General features: G+C 36.9%; 1 protein-coding gene and 1 long non-coding RNA gene across 2 annotated transcripts in view; one reads left to right on the top strand and one right to left on the bottom strand.

Annotated features, from left to right (window-relative positions):
• Positions 1-24226, top strand: part of LOC142334628 (nucleolysin TIAR-like) — a 210302-nt gene that overhangs the window by 20080 nt on the left and 165996 nt on the right. The window lies entirely within an intron of this gene.
• LOC142334630 (uncharacterized) lies at positions 9067-11537 on the bottom strand. Its single transcript, XR_012758839.1, has 2 exons — positions 11425-11537; positions 9067-9756 (listed from the first exon to the last, which is right to left on the bottom strand). It is a non-coding gene; the product is annotated as an uncharacterized LOC142334630 (long non-coding RNA).

Raw genomic sequence — 24226 nt, 5'->3', positions numbered from 1 at the left:
ACTTAATGTGCGAACGCACATTACCGAGCCACCTTGTTGAATAATCTTTTGAATTGATGCGTAATTACAATATCTGATTTGCTCACGTTTCAAAATTAACTATCAACTGTCTCGAGGGGAATTCTTCTGAGGAAAAATTAGAAAAAAACTCCTATTTCTGATAAAGTTTTGTTTGTTTTCTAGAGCAATATGTAGTGGGTATCGAAGACAGCTCATCAAAACATTTGAAGTGTCAAATCTGAATAGCTACCTAGAGGGATTGAGATAATCAAGGGGGCAAAACGCTATTGCTATTTTCCAAAAAAAAACCGATTCATCTATAAGTAGGAGGAGTGCTGGTCGCTAGGCAGTTACCAAAATATTTAGTTTTTAATGGTTAGATGTCTCTAAATACAAAAAATAACACTGACAAACCTTTCAACGGGACGTTCGGTGTTGCTCATCAAGCGCTTTTCATTTTGATCTGTTTCTTAACGTGTTTACTGTTTAATTCTTTTAAGAAATTTCAAGAAAATGCTTGAACAGTTTGATTCATTTTTTGGGAAAGGACTTTTTGCAAAAGATGCTGCTAGGAAAACTTTTTGATTCCGTTCAAAAGTTTTATGCAGTTTAGGGCTGTTTCTATTTGGTACCGCGTTCATTGTATTGTGTATTATATTATTCTAACTTTCATTTCGTCTAAAAACATTGTTGGCGGAGAGACTAGGTGCTCTGCGACAGCTGTTTTTCAAAAATCATTATTGTTTTCAAAATATGGATCAATTTGTTTCCCCCATCAAATCTAGATTACAAATTCTTTACCACAGTATCACGTTTTATCTGTGTTCAAAACTTTGTCGATAGAAAAGACACCATTTTCCACAAACATTTTAATTAATTGCTCCATTTCAAATTAGCTTAAAAAATATTGGATTGAAGCATGAAATACGTTAGTCTGCCTTTCTTCTTTTCCCGGCTATTTTTCGCCGAAATATGTGCCCAACCGACCCCGAAATTTGCTGACATAACAGACAACCTAGATTTTAACAAAATAAATTTCACAAATATTACTTGAACTTTTTAAAACTCATTTGCATGCAAGACAGAAGTAGGAGCTTATTGCAAAGTGAATGCTGAAGTGTCACTTTTAAGCTATTTAATTGCTGTTCGCCCAATTTCCCCAGAGCCTAAGTCAATTGGTTTTATCTCATATATACAGATATGTCTACCGTGGAATATTCCCTAATTACCCATGTGAAATACATTTAACTCCGTCTGCAATCGCATTCGCCAGGTAAGTTGTGGAAAACTTAAGTGAAATTCACACGGCCGTCATCTGAATCGTAAAAAGGGACATAAAAATGAGGGATGATATTACAACTTATTACAACAATAATTCTGTCAAACCCAAAGACACAACACTATGTGTTATTCTAGAAATAATTCATTGACCCTTAAAAATTATCAGAGAAGAAAACAGAACCGAGAGAAGATATTGCTAAAATTTGAAATTCAAAGCTCAGAATTCATAATTAGATAATTATATTCATAAAATTTTATAACAAAAACAAAATTTCCTTGAAACAATATTCAGAATCAGAAGTTTCATCGCAGCTATGAGGGCTCATCATAATCGCTTCACATTTCTGACATTCTCTTGGATCTTCATGATAATGTTGAAACTGTCGGGAAAATGAATGAAGCGGATCCTATTACGACGAATAAACATAATTTCGACTCCAAAATTGCTCTTTGAGCGACCAGTAATATCTCTGCTCACAACGGCATCAGCTACCGTTATATCCATTCTTGTAGATACGTGTAATATATGTCCTTTCACTTTAGTTTCGTTGATTAGCTCTATCGTTGTGACAGAACCTTCCAATTCCTGCAGGGCACTGAATAGAGTATTCAAAAAAGGCCTTTTGTATCCACTTGTCCTGTTGGGTTCATCGTCACTTTCGGCCATGCAATTCAACTAAAAAAGTTAACAACCTTAGCCTAGCAAGCTTCAAAATTTGAGCCGCTACTCTCTTCATCTGATCTCAAAATTGAACTTAGAGTACCATCCATGTAATTTAGATTATCTAAAAGCAATTTAAAAATAATCTTTCAATTATGTAAAATCTTCAATTTTAAAATCAAGGTCTGTAAGAAAAAAGGGGAAACGTTACTGTTATACTAATACATCATTAACACAACAGCACAATAACCTCCAGTCATCCCATATCCAATTAACAAAGCTTTCTGACCTTGTGGGGAAAAGAAGCAACCAGATAAATTTAGGCGAGAAAAGTCACAACTTGGTTTTAAAAACGTTGTCTACGTTGACACAGAAAAAATATACTATCTTGATATTCGTTCTTAATATATTGCTAAACTTCAATGCATAATGAAAGCAATATGATTTAAATCAAAAAACTCTGATCATCAAAAATTGATAGTAAATTATCCGCAGCATTTCAAATAAAAACTGACAACTAAAATTTTAGCGAAAACATTTAAAAATGTTAAGCATGTTAAGCATTTTTGCAAAACTAGTCTAACAGAATAAAAACGTTGAAAACTTGTTCGCTACGATAAAAAAAACAAACCGACCAATCTCGGACAAATTGCTCACGAACAACAAGCGGGGCAATCTACTTCAGAGGGGGCTGTAGCCTAGATAATTTTTATAGGTGCAAACAATTTTAAACCAAGGAGGGGATTTAATACCCAAACTCTGAAACACGACTGCGGCATTAACCACTCGGCTATCTTGTGACAGCTTATCTTACAATCTTTTGTTTCAGCAGCTGACAGAATTTCGGAAAAATAGCAATTTAGGTAACACGAAATTGCGGAAATGTCAAGCGTGAAAAAGTCAATCGAGAAGTAAAATCGAGAAAGCACGTTGGAACAAAACGGCCACCCGAAAAGTTTTCGTAAAAAAGACACACATTTACATTAATTGCTTCAAACGCCGTTCGAGAACAATTAGAAACAAAAACTTGAAGAGAAATGATCATCCACCCACTACACGAAGTCTCTTCTTCAACTTCGGCGCCCTAAAATTTCGAATGCGGGGTTACTTTAGATCATTCAGAAGGCAAGAATCCATAGATCAACAACCAACCTAGTCAATTAAAAAAATTGCAAAAGAGGCATAAATGGCTATAATATATATAAACAACAAGAATTTAATGCACTCAGTCAATGGAATGGTAAACAAACTTTCTTAAAAACGAAACAAAAATTAAATATAATTCATATAAAATTTTTAAAAACCGCCGTTTTCTACTCCCGGATTTTTCAGAACAAAAATTGAACAGGGAGCACAAAATATTCCCAAAATACTCCATGGTGAGATATAGAAAACTCTCATTTGCATTTGATTTGTAAAAACATGTAAAAAAAAATATCTTGAGCAAAAACTTCAAAAAACGTTGTAATCGATTCCAAACAAAAACTATATCAGATCAAGAGCTGAGTACACAATAACGAACCTGCTCATTTTTATCGTCTGTAAACCTATTTGTAACAATTTTTTGAGAAGAATCTCATGGATTTGGGAAATATTTTTACCTCTAAATTTAAATTGTTTTGGCAGGCTGTGATAAGCAGTCGACTTATTGCAACTATTGAAAAAATTAGACTGATAACAAACATTCAGGACAAAATTTTTTGCTCGAATCTAGCATCTATTTCATACATTTTGAAAGGAAAAAAGATATTTGGTCCAACGCACGTTGGGTTTTTGAAATGCCTCAAAATTCGGGACTTTTCTGAATTATTTACTGTGTTTCTGAAATAGCTCAAAATTCGGGACTTTTCTGATTTAATTTACTTCAAAAAATTATGTCAAACGTAGCTGACAGAGAGACAAAAATAGTTACGATAGACCTCCTTGACCTTGAATTTAGAAAAGCAAAGAATAAATACAGATAAATTGACCACCTGTAATTTTCTAGAATTATAAGGGTAATATTCGGAACACAATTGCAAATTGACGCACAAGGGACAAAGCTCTAAGAATACAGCTCTGCTAAAACCAGATGTTCGAGTTAAAACTAACGATGATAGTCATCTTACGATTCGCTCTACGCAGCATTGATTTGATGATCTTGACAACACATCGCAATATTGACTTATTTAATAAATATTACCGCAGCCATTAATTTTTATTTTTCAACTATAGCCATTTAGAAAAACCAGCCGCTTTTCAATGTGATGTATATTTTAGTTTTTTGAAAACAGTGCTCAACTACTAATTATGTTGACTTGATAGCACTTTTGCAAAAAATTAGCCAATTTTTCAGAAATTCAGTTTTGTAGGAGTACTGCCAATAACAGAGTAGTCTGCCAATAACAGCAATTTAGGTAACACAGAATTACGGAAATGTCAAGCGTGAAAAAGTCACTCGAGAAAAAAATCGAGAAAGCACGTTGGAACAAAACGGACACCCAAAAACTTTTCGTAAAAAAAGACACACATTTACAATAATTGCTTCAAACGCCGTTCGAGAACAATTAGAAACAAAAACTTGAGGAGAATTGAACAAACACCCACTACACGAAGTCTCTTTTTCTACAACTTCGGCAACCTAAAATTTCGAATGCGGGGTTACTTTAGATCATACAGAAGGCAAGAAACCAGAGATGAAAAATCAACCTAGTCAAGCAAAAAAAATTGCAAAAGAGGCATAAATGAATATTATATATATATATATATATATATATATATATATATATATATGTGTGTATATATATATATATAAACAACAAGAACTTATTGCATTCAGTCAAGGGAATGGTAAACAAACTATCTTAAAAACGAAAAAATATTAAATTAATTCAAATAAAATTAAAAATTGCCGTTTTCTACTCCCGGATTTTTCAGAACAAAAAATGAACAGGGAGCACAAAATAATCCTAAAATATTCCATAATTATATAGAAAACTCTCATTTGCATTTGAGTTGTAAAAACATGCGAAAAATCATATCTTGAGCAAAAATTTCAATTTTTACCAGAAAAAATGTTGTAATCAATTCCAAACAATAACTATATCAGATCAAGAGTTGAGTACACAGTAACGAACCTGCTCATTTTTTATCGTCTGTAAACCTATTTGCAACAATTTTTTGAGAAGAATCTTATGGATTTGGGAAATATTTTTACCGCTAAATTTCAAGTATTTTGGCAGGCTGAGATAAGTAGTCGACTTATTGCAACTATTGAAGAAATTAGACTGATAACAAACATTAAGGACAAAATTTTTTGCTCGAATCTAGCATCTATTTTATACACTTTGAGAGGAAAAAAGATATATGGTCCAACGCCCGTTGGGTTTTTGAAATACCTCAAAATTCGGGACTTTTCTGATTTAATTTACTGTGTTTTTGAAATAACTCAAAATTCGGGACTTTTCTGACTTAATTTAATTTAAAAAATTATGTCAAACATAGCTGACAGACAGACAAAAATAGTTAAGATAGACCTCCTTGACCTTGAATTTAGAAAAGCAAAGAATAAATACCGATAAATTGACCACCTGTATTTTGCAAGAATTATAAAGGTAATATTCGGAATACAGTTGCAAATGATGCACAAAGGACAACGCTCTAAGAATAGAGCTCTGCTAAAACCAGATGTTCGAGATGAATCTAACGATGATAGTCATCTTACGATTTGCTCTAAGCAGCATTGATTTGATGATCTTGACAATATTGACTTATCTAATAAATAATACCGCAGCCACTAATTTTTATTTTTCATCTATAGCCATTTAGAAAAACCAGTCGCTTTCCAATGATGTGATGTATATTTTAGTTTTTTGAAAACAGTGCTCAACTACTAATTATGTTGACTTGATAGCACTTTTGCAAAAAATTAGCCAATTTTTCAGAAATTCAGTTTTGTAGGAGTACTGCCAATAACAGAGTAGTCTGCCAATAACAGCAATTTAGGTAACACAGAATTACGGAAATGTCAAGCGTGAAAAAGTCACTCGAGAAAAAAAATCGAGAAAGCACGTTGGAACAAAACGTACACCCAAAAACTTTTCGTAAAAAAGACACACATTTACAATAATTGTTTCAAACGCCGTTCGAGAACAATTAGAAACAAAAACTTGAGGAGAATTGAACATCCACGCACTACACGAAGTCTCTTTTTCTTCAACTTCGGCGACCTAAAATTTCTAATGCGGGGTCACATTAGATCATACAGAAGGCAAGAAACCATAGATGAACAATCAACTTAGTCAAGCAAAAAAAATTGCAAAAGAGGCATAAATGGCTATAATATATATAAACAACAAGAACTTATTGCATTCAGTCAAGGGAATGGTAAACAAACTATCCTAAAAACGAAAAAATATTAAATTAATTCAAATAAAATTAAAAATTGCCGTTTTCTACTCCCGGATTTTTCAGAACAAAAAATGAACAGGGAGCACAAAATAATCCTAAAATATTCCATAATTATATAGAAAACTCTCGTTTGCATTTGAGTTGTAAAAACATGCGAAAAATCATATCTTGAGCAAAAATTTCAATTTTTACCAGAAAAAATGTTGTAATCAATTCCAAACAATAACTATATCAGATCAAGTGTTGAGTACACAGTAACGAACCTGCTCATTTTTTATCGTCTGTAAACCTATTTGCAACAATTTTTTGAGAAGAAAATCATGGATTTTGGAAATATTTTTACCGAAAAATTTCAATTGTTTTGGCAGGCTGAGACAAGTAGTCGACTTATTGCAACTATTGAAGAAATTAGACTGATAACAAACATTAAGGACAAAATTTTTTGCTCGAATCTAGCATCTATTTCATACATTTTGAAAGGAAAAAAGATATTTGGTCCAACGCACGTTGGGTTTTTGAAATACCTCAAAATTCGGGACATTTCTGAATTATTTACTGTGTTTTTGAAATAGCTCAACATTCGGGACTTTTCTGATTTAATTTACTTTAAAAAATTATGTCAAACATAGCTGACAGACAGACAAAAATAGTTAAGATAGACCTCCTTGACCTTGAATTTAGAAAAGCAAAGAATAAATACCGATAAATTGACCACCTGTATTTTTCAAGAATTATAAAGGTAATATTCGGAAAACAGTTGCAAATGATGCACAAAGGACAACGCTCTAAGAATAGAGCTCTGCTAAAACCAGATGTTCGAGATGAATCTAACGATGATAGTCATCTTACGATTTGCTCTAAGCAGCATTGATTTGATGATCTTGACAATATTGACTTAATTAATAAATATTACCGCAGCCACTAATTTTTATTTTTCATCTATAGCCATTTAGAAAAACCAGTCGCTTTTCAATGTTGTGATGTATATTTTAGTTTTTTGAAAACAGTGCTCAACTACTAATTATGTTGACTTTGATAGCACTTTTGCAAAAGTTTAGACAGCCATTTTTTCAGAAATTTAGTTTTGTAGGAGAACTGCCAATAACAGAGTAGTCTGCCAATAACAGCAATTTAGGTAACACAGAATTACGGAAATGTCAAGCGTGAAAAAGTCACTCGAGAAGTAAAATCGAGAAAGCACGTTTGAACAAAACGGACATCCAAAAACTTTTCGTAAAAAAGACACACATTTACAATAATTGCTTCAAACGCCGTTCGAGAACAATTAGAAACAAAAACTTGAGGAGAATTGAACATCCACGCACTACACGAAGTCTCTTTTTCTTCAACTTCGGCGACCTAAAATTTCTAATGCGGGGTCACATTAGATCATACAGAAGGCAAGAAACCATAGATGAACAATCAACTTAGTCAAGCAAAAAAAATTGCAAAAGAGGCATAAATGGCTATAATATATATAAACAACAAGAATTAATTGCACTCAGTCAAGGGAATGGTAAACAAACTTTCTTAAAAACGAAACAAAATTAAATTAATTCAAATAAAATTATTAAAAACTGCCGTTTTCTACTCCCGGATTTTTCAGAACAAAAAATGAACAGGGAGCACAAAATATTCCTAAAATAGTCCATGATGATATAGAAAATTTTTTGTATTTTTACCACAAAAAACGTTGTAATCGATTCCAAACAATAACTATATCAGATCAAGAGTTGAGTACACAGTAACGAACCTGCTCATTTTTATCGTCTGTAAACCTATTTGCAACAATTTTTTGAGAAGAATCTCATGGATTTGGGAAATATTTTTACCTCTAAATTTAAATTGTTTTGGCAGGCCGTGATAAGCAGTCGACTTAGTGCAACTATTGAAAAAATTAGACTGATACCAAACATTAAGGACAAAATTTTTTGCTCGAATCTAGCATCTATTTCATACATTTTGAAAGGAAAAAAGATATTTGGTCCAACGCACGTTGGGTTTTTGAAATACCTCAAAATTCGGGACATTTCTGAATTATTTACTGTGTTTTTCAAATAGCTCAACATTCGCGACTTTTCTGATTTAATTTACTTTAAAAAATTTTGTCAAACATAGCTGACAGAGAGACAAAAATAGTTACGATAGGCCTCCTTGACCTTGAATTTAGAAAAGCAAAGAATAAATACAGATAAATTGACCACGTGTAATTTTCTAGAATTATAAGGGTAATATTCGGAATACAATTGCAAATGACACTCAAGGGACAAAGCTCTAAGAATAGAGCTCTGCTAAAACCAGATGTTCGAGATAAATCAAACGATGATAGTCATCTTACGATTTGCTCTACGCAGCATTGATTTGATGATCTTGACAACACATCGCAATATTGACTTATTTAATAAATATTACCGCAGCCACTAATTTTTATTTTTCAACTATAGCCATTTAGAAAAACCAATCGCTTTTCAATGATGTGATGTATATTTTAGTTTTTTGAAAACAGTGCTCAACTACTAATTATGTTGACTTTGATAGCACTTTTGCAAAAGTTTAGACAGCCATTTTTTCAGAAATTTAGTTTTGTAGGAGTACTGCCAATAACAGAGTAGACTGCCAATAACAGAGTACTGCCAATAACAGAGTAGACTGTGTCATGAATACGAGACATCGAACTCACATTATTTCTTTACAAAACTTGCCGACTTCTCTTAAATCCGATTCGAACAAAAGAATTTTATCAAAAACATAAATTAGCGCTATTAAAACTGCAAATTAGCAAATAGTGGCAAACAAATGCAAAAACAAATTTGGCTCTCAAATCTCAAAAATGGACTATCACGAACTGTGTAATCCATGTTTTTCAATTCAAAGCTAGGATTATTGCGCCAAAAGCCTGAGCTCTATTTCCTACCAAATAATCTTTAAACTAACTGCAATGCAATTTTGATGTCTTCCAAGTTAATATCTGCAAAGTTAATATCAGCAATTTTGATGTCCGCCAGGATAAAATCTCAATTATCTGCACTCAATTGCAAACAATGAAGAGGTTGGGCTTCATCTGTCAACATTTTCCGATAAGATTAAAGAAGTGCATTTTCAAGTGCAGCCTGTAAGTCTTCTATCTTTTTCATCCTCTCCTCAATACTTGCCCGAACAACTTCTACTTTTTTCTTCATTTCATTATTGCATTTTACCAGCCGGTCTTGCGTGGAAGTTCTAGAGATGTTGTGACTTCTGCGAAAAGAAAATCGATATCGATGACTTCGCTTCAAATTGAGCTGTATCTTGCGTTTCGAAACCTTGCGACATTTACGAGTAATAATCATATCAAGGTTCTGGAATAATGCGTTAGTGCATTTGTAGTTCAGGATATCGGACACTTGACGGTAATTGATAAAGTTTATCTACAACGCTCTTCCCCTCTAAAATGGATGTGGATCAACTATTGAGGGATAAGGGAAGGAGATCACGCTAAATATTCACTAATACAAAAACTAAATTAAGAAATATACCTGCCCAATACTTGGTGAATATTGACTGGTCCGGGGCCCTCTCAGCAATATGTCATCACAAAGCACTTCGTATCTACTACTTCTTAATTATCTAATACTACTACTACTACTATCGTTCAAATCTATCAATGAAATGATATTATACAAAAACATCAGCTGAGAAAAATATAAACAAAAGACAGAAAGCATTAGAACACAAACACTGAACACTCCCATTGAAGCATCAACAATTTCACGCCGCCTAAGTGTCCTTGAGACTCGAATGCAGGCCCAGAATGCAAAGTTAAAATCTGCAATGTTGACATCCTCAATTTTTGATGTCGGCAAAGTTAGTCTTCTTAATTATCTGCACTCAATTGCAAACAATGAAGAGTTTGGTCTTGATCTCAACATTTTCCCATAAAAAAGGAAAATAATGTATTTTCCGAAAACATTGGAAAATGTTGCATTTAATAAGGCCAACCTATCGATAAATAGGTTGGACGTATTAAAGTTTATTCAAGTTTATTGCATATCAGAGGCAGCAGTTGTGACCTCTTAATGGTTAATATACTCGAGAAGCAGTCTTCATCAGTTCAGTTCAATGCAAATTGAAACTTTCTGAAAAGGGATTTTTACTTTTATTCCTATCTGTTTTTATTTTTTTTTACTTGTTGGGGTTGACAAAATTTCGAATTAACATGTACCAGAATAATTTTGAATTTCAAAAGTTAATTTTTTGCAATTGAACAAAAACTTCAATGTCAATTCCCACCCCCGGCACTTATCGCGCGTAATTAATTTTGGTTCCAGCTTTTTGGTGTAGATCGCTCCTATTTTCATTAGTTTTTCAACCCCGCGACATATATCAAGAATATCCCATTAAATATTATGCGCTGTGCCACAACATTCAACGAGGTGTTGTCCCACTGGGGAATCCTTCTTTTGATGCTCCGAAACTCTGCTGGTAACACGTCGGCTGGTTTGGCCAACATAGATGGAACTGCATCAATTACATGTAAATTTATATACCACATTCGGTTTCAGATCCTTATCGAAAGATGATTTCAGGGTGGGTAAACATGTTCTTAGCTTCCTTGTTGTGAAAATGATTTGAATATCACCCAATTTTTTCAGTCTAATTACAAAATTCTGAGTAACATTTCCTCTGTTTTGTACCAAAAAACCCCGGTTTAGGCTCCTTATTGATAAGACTTTTAACTTGAGATGTTTTTTATTTTAGGGGGTTTGCTGTGACCTTGTCCGTCGTGACTATTTTATCCAACCTCTCGTTAACAATACTGGAGGACCACTCAGTTGGATGGCCACTCAGTCCTTTGCAGTGAGATTGCCAGCCAAAGGATGCCTACATCAAAGGATTGCCAGTGACTGGTCGCATTAAAAATCCTGCAAACAGTCCCTTGAATCACATTTTTTTATGTTGTAACGGTGCACAGCTACGGAAAATTAGGATTATGCCACTCTCGGTGTCATTTTTGATACCAATCACAGAATTGTAAGTTCTTGTGAAGAGAATTTGCATACTCATGTTAATCTAGAGGGTTCCCCTTGACGGTGCACACTAAATCATCTACATACCTCTTGAATAATTTCAATTCCTGTGTGTCCTCTTTTGTTCTTTTTCCGCACAATAGGAACAAATCCAAACAATGTCCTGCATGGTCTTATACTCTGTGTCAAAGATATCTTGGCATTTTCATGAAACCATTTATTGCCTCATCGCGTTAAACTGTTTTCAGTCCTCTTGCTGCGGCCGCTGGGCACCAGAACTGAAGGTTCGAGTAGACGAGATATTTTTGATAGGTCTTTAGCAGTTTTGCAGGGTGGTTGCCGCTCAAGTTCGGCTCCAGGATGTTGAGATGGTATAAAATATCCCTTGTTGGTACTGGTCTCCTAAGGATATGTCCCAGATAAGCCATTCTGCAGGCTTCCATGATGTCTGCAATGGGTAATTGTCTGGCGTTGTTCTACAAATCGTCATATTTGATTATTTTGGGTAGTGTATATTGAGGCATTGTGTCGGTTGCCTTCTGTGAAATGAGTTGAAAGTTTGCAATCGTTTTGTTGAATATCCAGGTAGAGCAATTGTGCAGGAAATTGATCTCACGTACGTATTGTTTTCTGTTTTTTTGGGTTACTGTTATTTATTTGTTTCTCCAGATTCACCTATATTTGGACATGGCCAGGGAAGCTCCTTGCTTCCGGCGGTTTGATTTTAGCGCCTTCGTCAAGTATGTTGCCTAAATTCTTGATGCGTCCGGGGTCGGAGTCTCTGCTGTATCTAACTTTTTCCATTTTTGACCCGTTCAGTTGCAAATTATAGTTCTCAAGGGTTCCTTTGATTATCTTGACGACTTTATCAGCAAGTTCGTCATCCCTGAAGAGAATATCCACATCACCAGATCATTTTAAGTGGTTTGGAATTTCGGGGATGCCTATTTTAGGGTATTCATGATCATGCAGAAGTAATCCTGACTGCTGTTGCGCTTAATCATGGAGCGAACTAATCATGTTGGCTACTTCTTTCCAAGTTTTCTAAGAGCCTCATCAAGATAAATGGTGAAGAGCTTCCGGGCCAAGCCGTCTTCCTGCGGTACTTCAATGTCAGTGTCGATTGCAGCAGTTGTGACCTTTAAAGGTTAATATACTCGACAAGCAGTCTTCATCAGTTCAGTTCATTGCAAATTGAAACTATTTCTTGAAAGGGATTTTTAATTTCATTCCTATTTTCATTTTTTATTTTTTACTTGTTGGGGTTGAAAAAATTTCGAATTAACATGTACCAGAATAATTTTGAATTTCAAAAGTTAATTTTTTGCAATTGAACTAATACTTCAATGTCAATTCCCGCCCCCAGTACTTATCGCGCGTAATTAATTGTGGTTCCAGCTTTTTGGTGTAGCTCGCTTCTATTGTCATTAGTTTATCAATCCCGCGACATGTATCAAGAATATCTCATTCAATATTATGCGTTGTACCACAACATTCAACGAGGTGATGTCCCACGGGGGAATCATTATTTTAATGCTCCGAAATTCTACTGGTAACATGTCGCCTGGTTTGCCAACATAGATGGAACTGCATCAATTACATGTAAATTTATATACCACATTCGGTTTCAGATCCTTATCGAAAGTTGATTTCAGGGTGGGTAAGCATGTTCTTAGCTTTCTTGTTGTGAAAATGATTTGAATATCACCCAATTTTTTCAGTCTAATTACAAAATTCTGAGTAATATTTCCTCTGTTTTGTACCAAAAAACCCCGGTTTAGGCTCCTTATTGATAAGACTTTTAACTTGAGATGTTTTTTATTTTAGGGGGTTTGCTGTGACCTTGTCCCTCGTGACTATTTTATCCAACCTCTCGTTAACAATACTGGAGGACCACTCAGTTGGATGGCCACTCAGTCCTTTGCAGTGAGATTGCCAGTCAAAGGATGCCTACATCAAAGGATTGCCAGTCACTGGTCGCATTAAAAATCCTGTGCACAGTCTCCTGATTCACATTTTTCTTATGTTGTAACGGTGCACAGCTACGGAAAAATAGGATTATGCCGGTGTCGGAGGATTTTTGATACCAATGACAGAATTGTAAGTTTATGTGGATAGAATTTGTAAACTCAAGTTAATCCAGAGGGTTCCTCTTGACGGTGCACACTATGTAGTCTACATACCTCTCGAATAATTCCAATTCCTGTGTGTCCTCTTTTGTACTTTTTCCGCACAACAGGAACAAATCCCAACAATGTCCTGCATGGTCTTATACTCTGTGTCAGTGATATCCTGGCGTCTTGCATGAAACAAGTTTTTGCCTCATCGAGTTAAACTGTTTCCCAGTCCTCTTGCCGCGGCCGCTGGGTACCAGAAGTGAAGGTTCGAGTAGACGAGATATGTCTGATACGTCTTTAGCAGGTTTGCAGGGTGGTTGCCTCTCAAGTTCGGCTCCAGGATGTTGAGATGGTATAAAATATCCCTTGTTGGTACTGGTCTCCTAAGGATATGTCCCAGATAAGCCATTCTGCAGGCTTCCATGATGTCTGCAATGGGTAATTGTCTGGTGTTGTTCTACAAATCGTCATATTTGATTATTTTGGGTAGTGTATATTGAGGCATTGTGTCGGTTGCCTTCTGTGAAATGAGTTGAAAGTTTGCAATCGTTTTGTTGAATATCCAGGTAGAGCAATTGTGCAGGAAATTGATCTCACGTACGTATTGTTTTCTGTTTTTTTGGGTTACTGTTATTTATTTGTTTCTCCAGATTCACCTATATTTGGACATGGCCAGGGAAGCTCCTTGCTTCCGGCGGTTTGATTTTAGCGCCTTCGTCAAGTATGTTGCCTAAATTCTTGATGCGTCCGGGGTCGGAGTCTCTGCTGTATCTAACTTTTTCCATTTTTGACCCGTTCAGTTGCAAATTATAGTTCTCAAGGGTTCCTTTGATTATCTTGACGACTTTATCAGCAAGTTCGTCATCCCTGAAGAGAATATCCACATCACCAGATCATTTTAAGTGGTTTGGAATTTCGGGGATGCCTATTTTAGGGTATTCATGATCATGCAGAAGTAATCCTGACTGCTGTTGCGCTTAATCATGGAGCGAACTAATCATGTTGGCTACTTCTTTCCAAGTTTTCTAAGCGCCTCATCAAGATAAATGGTGAAGAGCTTCCGGGCCAAGCCGTCTTCCTGCGGTACTTCAATGTCAGTGTCGATTGCAGCAGTTGTGACCTTTAAAGGTTAATATACTCGACAAGCAGTCTTCATCAGTTCAGTTCATTGCAAATTGAAACTATTTCTTGAAAGGGATTTTTAATTTCATTCCTATTTTCATTTTTTTACTTGTTGGGGTTGACAAAATTTCGAATTAACATGTACGAGAATAATTTTGAATTTCAAAAGTTAATTTTTTGCAATTGAACTAATACTTCAATGTCAATTCCCGCCCCCAGTACTTATCGCGCGTAATTAATTGTGGTTCCAGCTTTTTGGTGTAGCTCGCTTCTATTGTCATTAGTTTATCAATCCCGCGACATGTATCAAGAATATCTCATTCAATATTATGCGTTGTACCACAACATTCAACGAGGTGATGTCCCACGGGGGAATCATTATTTTAATGCTCCGAAATTCTACTGGTAACATGTCGCCTGGTTTGCCAACATAGATGGAACTGCATCAATTACATGTAAATTTATATACCACATTCGGTTTCAGATCCTTATCGAAAGTTGATTTCAGGGTGGGTAAGCATGTTCTTAGCTTTCTTGTTGTGAAAATGATTTGAATATCACCCAATTTTTTCAGTCTAATTACAAAATTCTGAGTAATATTTCCTCTGTTTTGTACCAAAAAACCCCGGTTTAGGCTCCTTATTGATAAGACTTTTAACTTGAGATGTTTTTTATTTTAGGGGGTCTGCTGTGACCTTGTCCCTCGTGACTATTTTATCCAACCTCTCGTTAACAATACTGGAGGACCACTCAGTTGGATGGCCACTCAGTCCTTTGCAGTGAGATTGCCAGTCAAAGGATGCCTACATCAAAGGATTGCCAGTCACTGGTCGCATTAAAAATCCTGTGCACAGTCTCCTGATTCACATTTTTCTTATGTTGTAACGGTGCACAGCTACGGAAAAATAGGATTATGCCGGTGTCGGAGGATTTTTGATACCAATGACAGAATTGTAAGTTTATGTGGATAGAATTTGTAAACTCAAGTTAATCCAGAGGGTTCCTCTTGACGGTGCACACTATGTAGTCTACATACCTCTCGAATAATTCCAATTCCTGTGTGTCCTCTTTTGTACTTTTTCCGCACAACAGGAACAAATCCCAACAATGTCCTGCATGGTCTTATACTCTGTGTCAGTGATATCCTGGCGTCTTGCATGAAACAAGTTTTTGCCTCATCGAGTTAAACTGTTTCCCAGTCCTCTTGCCGCGGCCGCTGGGTACCAGAAGTGCAGGTTCGAGTAGACGAGATATGTCTGATACGTCTTTAGCAGGTTTGCAGGGTGGTTGCCTCTCAAGTTCGGCTCCAGGATGTTGAGATGGTATAAAATATCCCTTGTTGGTACTGGTCTCCTAAGGATATGTCCCAGATAAGCCATTCTGCAGGCTTCTATGATGTCTGCAAAGGGTAATTGTCTAGTGTTGTTCTACAAATCGTCATATTTGATTATTTTGGGTAGTGTATATTGAGGCATTGTGTCGGTTGCCTTCTGTGAAATAAGTTGAGAGTTTGCAATCGTTTTGTTGGATATCCAGGTGGAGCAATTGCACAGGAATATTGATCTCACGTACGTATTGTTTTCTGATTTTTTGGGTTATTTTCATTTATTTGTTTCTCCAGATTCATCTATATTTGGACATGGCCAGGGAAGCTACTTGCTTCCGGCGGTTGATTTTAGCACCTCCGTCAAGTATGGTGCCTAAATTCTTTATCTTTCCGGGGTCGGAGACTCTGCTGTATTTAATTTATTCCATTTTTGACTCGTTCAGTTGCAAATTATTGTTCTCAAGTGTTCCTTTGTTTATCTTGACGACTTTATCAGCAAGTTCGTCATCCCTGAAGAGGATATCCACATCACCAGATCATTTTAAGTGGTTTGGAATTTTGGGGATGCCCATTTTAGGGTATTCATGATCATGCAGAAGTAATCCTGAGTGCTGTTGCGCTTAATAATGGAGCGTACTAAACTTGTTGGCGGCTTCTTTTCTAGGTTTTCTAAGCGCCTCATCAAGATAAATGTTGAAGAGCTTCCGGTAAAAGCCCTCTCCCTGCGGTACTTCAATGTCAGTGTCGATTGCAGCAGTTGTGACCTTTAAAGGTTAATATACTCGACAAGCAGTCTTCATCAGTTCAGTTCATTGCAAATGGAAACTGTTTCTGAAAAGGGATTTTTAATTTCATTCCTATTTTTATTTTTTATTTTTTACTTGTTGGGGTTGACAAAATTTCGAATTAACATGTACCAGAATAATTTTGAATTTCAAAAGTTAATTTTTTGCAATTGAACTAATACTTCAATGTCAATTTCCGCCCCCGGCACTTATCGCGCGTAATTAATTGCGGTTCCAGCTTTTTGGTGTAGCTCGCTTCTATTGTCATTAGTTTATCAATCCCGCGACATGTATCAAGAATATCTCATTCAATATTATGCGTTGTACCACAACATTCAACGAGGTGATGTCCCACGGGGGAATCATTATTTTAATGCTCCGAAATTCTACTGGTAACATGTCGCCTGGTTTGCCAACATAGATGGAACTGCATCAATTACATGTAAATTTATATACCACATTCGGTTTCAGATCCTTATCGAAAGTTGATTTCAGGGTGGGTAAGCATGTTCTTAGCTTTCTTGTTGTGAAAATGATTTGAATATCACCCAATTTTTTCAGTCTAATTACAAAATTCTGAGTAATATTTCCTCTGTTTTGTACCAAAAAACCCCGGTTTAGGCTCCTTATTGATAAGACTTTTAACTTGAGATGTTTTTTATTTTAGGGGGTTTGCTGTGACCTTGTCCGTCGTGACTATTTTATCCAACCTCTCGTTAACAATACTGGAGGACCACTCAGTTGGATGGCCACTCAGTCCTTTGCAGTGAGATTGCCAGTCAAAGGATGCCTACATCAAAGGATTGCCAGTCACTGGTCGCATTAAAAATCCTGTGCACAGTCTCCTGATTCACATTTTTCTTATGCTGTAACGGTGCACAGCTTCGGAAAAATAGGATTATGCCGGTGTCGGTGGATTTTTGATACCAATGACAGAATTGTAAGTTTATGTGGATAGAATTTGCAAACTCAAGTTAATCCAGAGGATTCCTCTTGACGGTGCACACTATTTAGTCTACATACCTCTCGAATAATTCAAATTCCTGTGTGTCCTCTTTTGTACTTTTTCCGCACAATAGGAACAAATCCCAACAATGTCCTGCATGGTCTTATACTCTGTGTCAGTGACATCCTGGCGTTTTGCATGAAACAAGTTTTTGCCTCATCGAGTTAAACTGTTTCCCAGTCCTCTTGCCGCGGCCGCTGGGTACCAGAAGTGAAGGTTCGAGTAGACGAGATATGTCTGATACGTCTTTAGCAGGTTTGCAGGGTGGTTGCCGCTCAAGTTCGGCTCCAGGATGTTGAGATGGTATAAAATATCCCTTGTTGGTACTGGTCTCCTAAGGATATGTCCCAGATAAGCCATTCTGCAGGCTTCCATGATGTCTGCAATGGGTAATTGTCTAGTGTTGTTCTACAAGTCGTCATATTTGATTATTTTGGGTAGTGTATATTGAGGCATTGTGTCGGTTGCCTTCTGTGAAATGAGTTGAGAGTTTGCCATCGTTTTGTTGGATATCCAGGTGGAGCAATTGCACAGGAATATTGATCTCACGTACGTATTGTTTTCTGATTTTTTGGGTTATTTTTATTTATTTGTTTCTCCAGATTCATCTATATTTGGACATGGCCAGGTAAGCTACTTGCTTCCGTCGGTTGATTTCAGCGCCTCCGTTAAGTATGGTGCCTAAATTCTTTATCCTTCCGGGGTCGGAGACTCTGCTGTATTTAATTTACTCCATTTTTGACTCGTTCAGTTGCAAATTATAGTTCTCAAGGGTTCCTTTGATTATCTTGACGACTTTATCAGCAAGTTGGTCAGCGCTGAAGAGGAAATCCACATCAAAAGAACATTTTAAGTGGTTTGGAATTTCGGGGATGCCTTTTTCAGGGTGTTCATGATCATGCAGAAGTAATCCTGAGTGCTGTTGTGCATAATCATGAAACGAATATTCAGGTTGGCTAGCTTGTTCAATTTCGCTAAGCGCCTCATCGAGATAAATGATGAAGATCTTCCGGGACAAGCCGTCTCCCTGCGGTGTTTCAATGTCAGTGTCGATTTCAGTTCTGACGCTCTTACATCTTTTTATCCGAAGGCTGGTGTTTGTCAGGAGGAGTTTGATAAGACAAACGTTACCTTCTTCGACTCCTCTGTGGCGTAACACCTCAAGTAGTTTTGATCTCGAGACAGTGTTAAAGGCTTTTGAAATGTCAACGCCAACACAGGTACCGGCAAACCTCTTTGTTTTGGCTCCGGCAATGGGATATATGTGAGCCAGGACAAAGTCTCCAGTCGTATTTCCAATCCTATATACAAATTGTGAGGGGGAAGGGACTGATCGATAAATGGATTGATCCTCTTTAATATTATTTGAGAGACTAATTTTCTATACGTTGATAATAAGATAAGAGACCTGTGACTCTCCGGTTTATCTGGGTTTTTGCCCTGTTTACTAGTTGGAACAAGGTAACTTGCGGTGAGATTTTTTCTGCCTCTACGATCACTTTGTTGAGACTGTCTCTGATGTCTTCGTTCTGCATTGATTTGATGTCTTCTCTTTTGATTGCGTCAGGACCAGGAGATTTGTTGTTCTTGAGCTTAATTTTAGCTCGGTCTATCTCTGCGGAGGATACTAGTTTGAACTATACAGTTTCTTCTGGAATACTTTCACCTCTGCAGAACTGACTCTTGAAGGGGTCCGTTATTTTGTTGAGACTGATTTGTTTTTAGTTGTCTTGACGCTTTTGGACGATCATTTTCAGGGCCTTGCAGCTAGGGCTTTGTCTTTGGCGTTCATTATCTCTATTTCCTCCTTTAGAGCCTTTTTAGTGAGGAACGCCCTTCTTCTTCTAATGGCATTGTTTACCCTGTTGCGCTCTTTCTTGAACTTCTCTTGATTCTTGGTGGTCTGTGATATTTTTTGATTGAGGTTGGCTTTCGTCTTCTTCAGTTCAGTCAGCATCCTGTCTTCCGTTTTCACTCAATCGCCTTGATCACACAATATGCTGTCTTCAACACGCAATTGAACCCTAGAAAAGTGGTAGACGATGACAATTATTCGAATCAACATCATCACAATCCCTGGTCTAAATCGGCCAAGCAGAGCCCACCACAAACTTGTCCACAAAATCCAATAACAGGTATCAGAAGACGAAGCCATAAACGATTCCATCGGGAAGCACCTAATTGATCCACGTCCCCCTCAGTCCCCTCAACATCTGGTAAAGGAGCCTGAAACGCCTGTGTGTTGTTGTCTACTGTCAGTGGTCGGATACCAAAAATATCTACCGCCACTTGGCAGAAACCGAAATTCCACTTCTCGATCTTCCAAAAGACCTGATTTTGAAGCCGCAGCAGAAAGACCAAAAGGTACTTGCTAATATCAGGAACTCCATCAAGACTACAGACTCGAAATCAATTCCCTGACATTCCTGAGGAAGTACGGTGGTGATATCCGTCTCATCAGAAGCAAGAGACAGCGACCCTCCAAGACAAGAAGAGACAACTAGTGAGTCCAACTCGGGTCCTGGATTAACTTCCTTGGCTCAGGTAAAGAGCTTCACTCTTTTGTTCTCTCAGTTTCTTTTTACTGGTGTCTAGGATTAATTTACCGGGCTGAAGAAAAAAGTAATAATGCCAGAAAAATGCAAGACTTGCAAAAACAACATTGCTGCCACAGAAAATACCTACCGTTGTGTAGGCTGCAACCAGCACATGCATCTTTTTTAGCAGAAGAATCTCTTTCTTAAACTTTGCAGTCAATGGAATCAAGGAACTCGGGAACAAATGCATGCTCAAATGCAGCACTTGTCTGAGCAATGGAGAAAATGAGTCCAAAATCTCAGATGAAAACCTCTTCAATCTGGAAAATAAGATCACCGAACTTATCAGCTCGACAATTGCAAATCTAATTTCAAAATCATGTGAAAAAATTTGCAGAAAACTATGCTAAATTGACGGCCGACACGGTGGAGAAAGCTACCTCCGTGGTAATTTACCCCGACACAAATGAAACAGTGAAATTAGGAGATCTCAATATCCCATCAAGCTTCAATCTACAAGATATTGCTGAAAACGCCGAAAAAATGTTGACTGGAATCTTGTCCCAACAACCAGAAAACTTAAAAACGTCCTGCAATCCTTCAATGTTAATACCGAAGTCACTTTTATAAAGCGACTTGGAAAGTTTGACAAAACGAGAGTCAAACAAAGACTTATTGTTGCGGTCCGGAATGAGTACGAGAAGAAGCTAAGTATAGCAAAAAACGTGGAAAACTGCATTAACGAAGGTTAATGTTTTAAAAGAGAATCAAGTGCTTAAGAAGAAAAGAGAACTTCTCGAAGAAGATGTTCCTCGTGGGGAAACTAAAAACTTGTAACTTCGAATTACTCAGTGATGGCAAAAAGGCAGAAATCGATGGAACTACCCCCTCCCCAAGGAACAAACTTCATCATGATTAGACACAGCGTACCATCCCATATAATGGAGAATTTGCAAACATAGGGAAATTATAGGTAAGTCTTACAACTTTTTCATCCTCTCCTCAATACATGCCCAAACAACTTCTACTTGTTTCTTCATTTCATTATCGCTTTTTATCAGCCGGTCTTGCGCAGAAATTCTAGAAAAGGTTGTGACTTTTGCGAAAAGAAAATCAATATCAATGACTTCGCTTAAAATTGAGCTGTATCGTGCGTTTCGAAACCTTGCAACATTTCTGCGCAAAAATCATTTCAAGGTTCTGGAAAAATGCGTTAGTGCATTTGTAGTTCAGGGTATCGGAGACTTAACGGTTGTTGATAAATATAATCTACAACGACTTTCACTTCTACAGTGGTAGTGAATCAACTGTGATGAGGAACAAGGAAGGCGATTACGCAAAATATTCGCAAATGCAAAAACTAAATTAAGAAATGCACCTGACGAAAACTGGGTGAATAATAACTGTTCAGGGGGCCCTCCCAGCACTATGTCTTCATAATGCATTGTATCAAGTCTATCAATGAAATGATATTATGCACAAACAAAATCTGGGAAAAAATGTATAGAAAAAAAGAGACAGCATTAAAGAACAAACACCAAACACTTTCCTTGAAGCATCAACAATTTCAAGCCACAAAAATCCTTGAGCCTCAAATGCAGAGGATGAACTCTATAGGAAAACAAACTCGAATTTTGTCCTTAGATATGAGCGAACTTTGTCCTTAGATCATGTCAAAATAATTGTCCTTTTTCGTGCAGTGAACTTCCATGCACGTTGTTTCAGCGTGCTTGAGGCTGATGGGCCAGATCCACCAATGCAAGCAAAAACAAATGAGGAAAATTTTGCTCTCCATCCATTACTTTTATTCTTATTTGATCTTTTTAACAGACTCGTGATACTTGTAGGCTTCATACTGCTTTCAGGGCAATTTTTTGATAGTGGGTTGAAATTTTTAGATCAAATATGTGTCGTACGGTATTAGAATTCGATAATCACTTGCGATGCGTGTTAGCTTAAAACTTTTAGAATTGTGTTTCGCGGAGCGAAATCTGGACTTAATTCATTTGCGCTTACTTGTGGTGTGAGTTTGCAAAGAGAGAAGAGCAACTGATATTGAATTGCAAATTTGAAAATCTAACTTAAATACTTGTAAGCAAGCATGAAAAGCATGAACGTGTGATCAGTCATATCTGATCAAGAAGCGGGAAAAAAGATAGGATGAAATAAAAGTAACTCGAGACACAAAGTATGAACAATGATGAAATGGAAATGAAGGGCAAATAAAATGAAATCAATAAATACATCGTGTGAAATTTTACTGCATCAAATAAATAAATAAAAAGTACACAGGTGTCACATACCCCTTGTTGTGACAAAAGAAAAACTGTACATATTGTACAATTTTGTCGCGGATAATAATAGTAACAATGTTTACAAATTAATACTCGGTCCCGTTAAATTTAATAAAAAAAAATATATGTACTGATTATAAGTATATGTACAAAATTATGAGTTCAACAATTTTTTGCAGTTTTATGACATGGAAATAAATAATTTATCCATCTCTAAATTCTCAGCTTCGAACACTGACATCAACCTCACGTCGTCCTCTAAAGTGGGGATCTGCTGGTCGATTAATGAGCGCACGCGATTGTCGGGGGTGATACTTCTCCGATAGCAGGAGAAATATTTGTCTCCTCGGGTTGTCGTGTAGCAATATCTTGGACGGTCTCCACAAACGATGCGGGTGGGAGCTGGAAGTTTTCAGCGTCTTTCTGTCGGCGTGGATGTTTTGACGGAGCTGTGATGGTCGAGTCCGAAGGTGAATTGTCAAAACCGAAGTATGAGGTGCTACGGTGGTTCCTGTCTGTTGTACGTTTGCCCTGTGATGTGGAGGCTACAGGTACATTTTGTTGCAGAGCCAATGACAATGCTGATTGGAGCGGTAGTATCAATTCGCTGGTCAAAACTGCCTTTTCCTCATTTCGTTGATTTCGGATTGCGGGAAAAATGGGTATCTTTTGTATGCGCCCAATCATCGCGCGTGAAATATTCGAGTGGGAAGATGACACCCCAGAACCGGGTTTTCAACTGCGTTGCTTCATTTTTTGTCACTCTTGAGCTTTTGAGTGAGTTCATTGATGCGGCTTTGGAACTGTTTCTCCACAAGCTTATAACGGGTCCGTGGCCCCCGTCGATCTGCATTAACCTTTAGATGAGTTTTTTGCTCCTGAACGCTCCCGAATTTTGCTATATCACTATTCCATACAGTGACTATGGTTATTTCATGTTTTTTTAAATCAAAGTTGTGGGGCTCAATTTCAAAATGTTGGAGCCTGGGGCCAAGACCTCGTACAGGCCTTCCAGATTATTTTGTGATCTTTTTTGCTATGAATCTTGCGAGCAAATTTCAGCTGTACAGCTCTTTCTGTGATCGGAATTGGCCTGCAAGCACTCGAGCAAAGAAAATGAGACTCGCCGTCCGTGTTTTCTCCTTCTCTTTCGCTAGCCTATATCTATTGAGCCACTAATCGTCCGGTAAAAAGGCCTCGGGTGTGACTGTGTCTTCATCTAAATAGTGGTTTACAATATTTTCATTTGAACGACTAGATAATTAAGTTTTTGTGGAGGTTACACTCAGCGGGGTATTCAGTTTTTGGCCAAAGTGTGCTTAAAATGGCAAGATTTTTGTTGTGTTTTTGTTTACATATCAGCAATTGATGAATGATATTCTTTAATGCCTGCTTTACATGAAATGCGTTATTAGCCATTTTTGTTCCTGGATACATGCCAATCTGTTTTTAATCGTTTGATTTAGTCTTACTACCAAACCAAAAGCACGATGTTAATTATCAGAGGCTTCAATAATTTCAACATTATTCTTATTGCAGAAGGTCTTTACTTGATTTCCAACCAAACATTTTGCTTGATCCAGTCGAAGAGAACGATTAAAACAATTGGTCCATTGGCTTTTTCATATATACATGCATTGGGATATTCAGAGAAATGATCTATAGCAGCTATGAAATAGACTTTTTGCCCTTTTCGTCGGA

The sequence above is a fragment of the Convolutriloba macropyga genome, chromosome 2, assembly GCF_964194025.1.
Source record: "Convolutriloba macropyga chromosome 2, txConMacr16.3, whole genome shotgun sequence".
Classification (NCBI taxonomy): domain Eukaryota; kingdom Metazoa; phylum Xenacoelomorpha; order Acoela; family Convolutidae; genus Convolutriloba; species Convolutriloba macropyga.
The sequence above is the reverse complement of the archived record's forward strand: the minus strand, read 5'-3'. Positions and strand labels throughout refer to the sequence as shown.